The sequence below is a fragment of the Staurois parvus genome, unplaced genomic scaffold (genome assembly GCF_062004578.1).
Source record: "Staurois parvus isolate SC_StPar_1 unplaced genomic scaffold, SC_StPar_1.0 ptg000251l, whole genome shotgun sequence".
Taxonomy (NCBI): Eukaryota; Metazoa; Chordata; class Amphibia; order Anura; family Ranidae; genus Staurois; species Staurois parvus.
In genome coordinates this window covers 149,888-154,522 of record NW_028318047.1, presented here as the reverse complement: position 1 = coordinate 154,522, position 4,635 = coordinate 149,888, and the positions used below count along the sequence as shown (strand labels likewise).

General features: G+C 42.1%; 1 pseudogene; it reads left to right on the top strand.

Moving 5' to 3' along the window:
* The first annotated feature begins 2,392 nt into the window (after positions 1-2,392).
* On the top strand, positions 2,393-4,335 carry LOC149459613 (splicing factor U2AF 65 kDa subunit pseudogene; annotated as a pseudogene).
* The last annotated feature ends 300 nt before the right edge of the window (positions 4,336-4,635 follow it).

Here is a 4,635-nt window from a genome sequence, read left to right as displayed (position 1 = left end):
ATTAACTTGTAACAAGCATATGAGGCCTGCAGTTTACTCTGCGAATCAAAAGGACAACATGACTCCTGTTCCTAAATCCCATGGATTCGTTTACTGTAAGAAAATGGAACGGAGCCAAAAAAAAGACAGAAATAAATAGGAAAACATATTTGTAGTGTGAAAAGACTTAGGGTGTATGAGAGAATTTTGTACAATGGATAATTATTAATCAACAGGTCAGCAGGGAGCACCGTGAAAATAAAACTTTTTTTGCACTGCTTTGAATTGTTTCTGCTTTGCTGTGTTGAAGCTAGAAGTGCCTGCCAAGCACAGATTTGTGGAAAAGATCACATAAATTCTGGCCTAGGGCAACAAGTATTCATGAGGTAGCAAGATGTACCTTTTCATTACATTTGAAAGAGAAACGCTATTCAATTAATTACATCAGTCAGTGAAATGCTAAAGCTATCCATGAAACATTGCAGCTGTGCTTAAGTCAGAAAACCCACTAAGTATAAATTACAGTAAATCTGTCAATAATAATTACCTGCGGGTACCTGTGATAATCTCCAGAGCAATTTCTGTGTCCCTGGGAGACCCTGTATTCAAAGTTAATGCTTAATACTGGATCTCAACCTCCATTCATGTTGGCTTCAAGCCCTGCTGCATCCTGACGTTAAGTCCCACCCTCACACAAGTCCAGTGATGGAACTTTACAGTAGCCAGTAAAGACACCGACACTGAACTGTTGAACGGTAGGGAGAAGACCTTAGCAGTGGGAGATTAGTGGACAGCAGTCAAGACCTAGTCAACCCTTTTCATGGAAGGCAGGAACCACAAGGATACAAGGTTTTATCTAAAGGTTCACACAAGTGGAATCCGACAAAGAGTGGGCATAAAGTTTTGCTAATATTTTATCTTTTATTCAGAAATCTTGAAAATTGTTTGCATGTTTCTTTTATAGCAAGGGTCTAGATTTCAGGCCTGTGGTTAAGAAAATAGGAGCGGAGGTAATTGGTACAATCACCTCTGTATGACAGGAGCACCGCAGGACCTCTCCCAGAACACTCAATAAAAAGAAACAGCTGTATAAGATTATAACCACGTGCTTGATGAATTCTGTCATATTTTAGACCTAATTAATCCTTGTTTTGTTTGGACTGTAATTTGTAAAAGTCTAAGTTGCCATCTATTCCGTAAACCGATTTAATTGTTCAGTAAAAAGCATAAAACTAAGAAATGTCTTAATTGGTGCATTCAGTGAAGGCAATCTGTATATGAATGATAATACCTCAATATGCTCACCCTATACCACGTTCCAAATTATTATGCAAATTCTATTTAAGTGTCACAAAGATGAAATATTTTGTTTTTCAGTTTAACTCTTGGATGGCATTGTGTGTCTGGGCTCTTTTGATCACTGAAAACAATCTCGGACACTTGTGATAATTAGATTGGCCGGTGAGCCCAATTTAAGGAAAAACTACTAAAGGAGGGTGTTCAACATTATTAAGCAGAGCACCATTTTCAAGCAATATGGGGAAGAAAAAGGATCTCTCTGCTGCCGAAAAGAGTGAAATAGTTCAATGCCTTGGACGAGGTATGAAAACATTAGATATTTCACGAAAACGTAAGCGTGATCATCGCACTATTAAGAGATTTGTGGCTGATTTAGAGCACAGATGGGTTTGTGCAGGTAAAGGCACATTGAGGAAGATTTCTGCCAGATCCATGCATCGGATCAAGAGAACAGCTGCTAAAATACCATTACATAGCAGCAAACAGATATTTGAAGCTGCTGGTGCCTCTGGAGTCCCACGGACATCAAGGTGTAGAGTCCTCCAGAGACTTGCAACTGTGCATAAACCTTCTATTTGGCCACCACTAACCAATGCTCACAAGCAGAAATGGCTGCATTGGGCAGAAAAATACATGAAGACTAATTTTCAAACAGTCCTGTTCACTGGTGAGTGCCGTGCAACCCTGGATGGTCCAGATGGATGGAGTAGTGGATGGTAGGTGGACGGCCACCCTGTTCCAACAAGGCTGCGACGTCAGCAAGGCGGTACTGGAGTCATGTTTTGGGCCAGAATCATGGGAACAGAGCTGGTCGGCCCCTTTAGGGTCCCCGAAGGTGTAAAGATGACCTCTGCAAAGTATGTGGAGTTTATGACTGACCACTTTCTTCCCTGGTACAGAAGGAAGAACTATGATTTCCATAATAAAATCATCTTCATGCATGACAATGCACCATCTCATGCTGTAAACAATACCTCTGCATCAATGGCTGTTATGGGGATAAAAGGAGAGAAAGTCATGGTGTGGCCTCCATCCTCCCCTGACCTCAATCCTATTGAGAACCTTTGGAACCAAGGTGTAAGATAGGTCCAACCCCCTTTTTTTCCGGAAACAGCCAAAGTTCCTTAGGTAAGTGTGGAGCTGTTGCCTCGTCTTCCTCTTCAAGATAGAGAAGGAGAGAAGGGGCCACGCTTTAGACGTCGGCCGCGAGACCGCATCGGCCTTCATCATGTCTGACTTCGATGAGTTCGAGCGGCAGCTGAACGAGAATAAGCAAGAGCGGGACAAAGGGAACCGTCATCGAAAACGTAGTCACAGTCGCTCTAGAAGCAGAGATCGAAAACGACAAAGTCGTAGTAGAGATAGACGAGGAAGAGAACAGCGCAGTGGCTCTAGTGATCGGAGGAGGCGTAGCCGGTCCCCAAGGCATGAAAAGAAAAAGAAGATTTGCAAATATTGGGATGTCCCTCCTCCAGGTTTTGAACATATCACTCCTATCCAGTATAAAGCCATGCAAGCTGCTGGTCAGATTCCTGCTACCGCTCTCCTTCCAACAATGACACCTGATGGACTTGCTGTTACACCCACACCTATGCCTGTTGTGGGCAGCCAGATGACCAGACAGGCCCGTCGACTTTATGTTGGAAATATTCCCTTCGGAATAACAGAGGAAGCAATGATGGACTTCTTTAATGCTCAAATGCACCTTGGTGGATTAACACAAGCACCTGGAAACCCTGTCCTTGCAGTGCAGATCAACCAAGACAAAAACTTTGCATTCTTGGAGTTCCGATCTGTTGATGAGACCACACAGGCAATGGCATTTGATGGCATAATTTTCCAAGGCCAGTCATTAAAGATTCGCCGTCCGCACGATTACCAACCCTTGCCTGGCATGTCCGAAAATCCATCTGTGTATGTGCCAGGGGTGGTATCCACCGTTGTTCCAGACTCTGCACACAAGCTATTCATTGGAGGTTTACCCAACTATCTGAATGATGACCAGGTAACCATGGCGTCATTAAGCCTATGGGTTAAAGAGTTGCTCACATCTTTTGGACCTTTGAAAGCCTTTAATTTGGTGAAAGACAGTGCTACAGGTCTCTCAAAGGGATATGCTTTCTGTGAATATGTGGATATCAATGTCACAGATCAGGCTATTGCTGGTCTTAATGGAATGCAACTGGGAGACAAAAAGCTTCTTGTACAAAGAGCAAGCGTTGGTGCAAAGAATGCAACATTGAGCACGATAAACCAAACTCCAGTAACTCTTCAAGTACCTGGACTCATGAGTTCTCAGGTGCAAATGGGAGGACACCCTACAGAAGTATTGTGTCTGATGAATATGGTTTTGCCTGAAGAACTACTGGATGATGAAGAATATGAGGAGATTGTCGAAGATGTAAGAGATGAGTGTAGCAAGTATGGCATCGTTAAATCTATTGAAATACCACGGCCTGTGGATGGTGTGGAAGTACCAGGATGTGGCAAGATCTTTGTGGAATTCACCTCAGTCTATGATTGTCAGAAAGCCATGCAAGGACTCACAGGACGCAAATTTGCAAACAGAGTAGTGGTTACAAAATACTGTGATCCAGATGGTTACCATCGTCGTGATTTTTGGTAGACCTAGTTGTGTACAGGATACTGAGTGGAAAGAAAATGAGTTTGAGAGGGAACTGGATGCTTGAAAGGACTTTCCCCCCCAGCCCTACTCCCTTCCAACCCCTTTTTCTTCCAGGAGGCTTATTCTGATAAGAAGTGTTTATACGGCCAAATTTTTTTTTTGTTTTTCTTCCCCTCCCTCCCGAAGCAACATAACCACCCATTTTCTCTTTTAAAGTAAGACACATGTATCCCGTTGACCCCTACCCCACTTCAATACGAAACAAGCCCCAGAAGTTTCCTCCATGGTCCCATGGACAATGAGAAATGTCAGTGGTTATACTGTAGTAATATGTTGTCTCTCTAATTTCTTTCTGTGGCAGTTTCATATTTGCAAAGACAAATTGCTAATTAAAAACATTTTGTTGTTAAAAAAAAAAAAAAAAAAAAAAAAGAGAACCTTTGGAGCATCCTCAAGCAAAAGATCTATGAGGGTGGGAGGCAGTTTACATCCAAACAGCAGCTCTGGGAGGCTATTCTGACATCTTGCAAACAAATTCAAGCAGAAACTGTCCAAAAACTCACAAGTTCAATGGATGCAAGACTTGTGAAGCTGCTATCAAATAAGGGGTCCTATGTTACAATGTAACGTGACTTGTTAAAATGTTTAAAAAGTTAAAATGTTGTTAAAAGTTTGATTGAAATAGCTTTTGATTTTAGTAAATATGCTGCAAACACAACAAATGACAATTT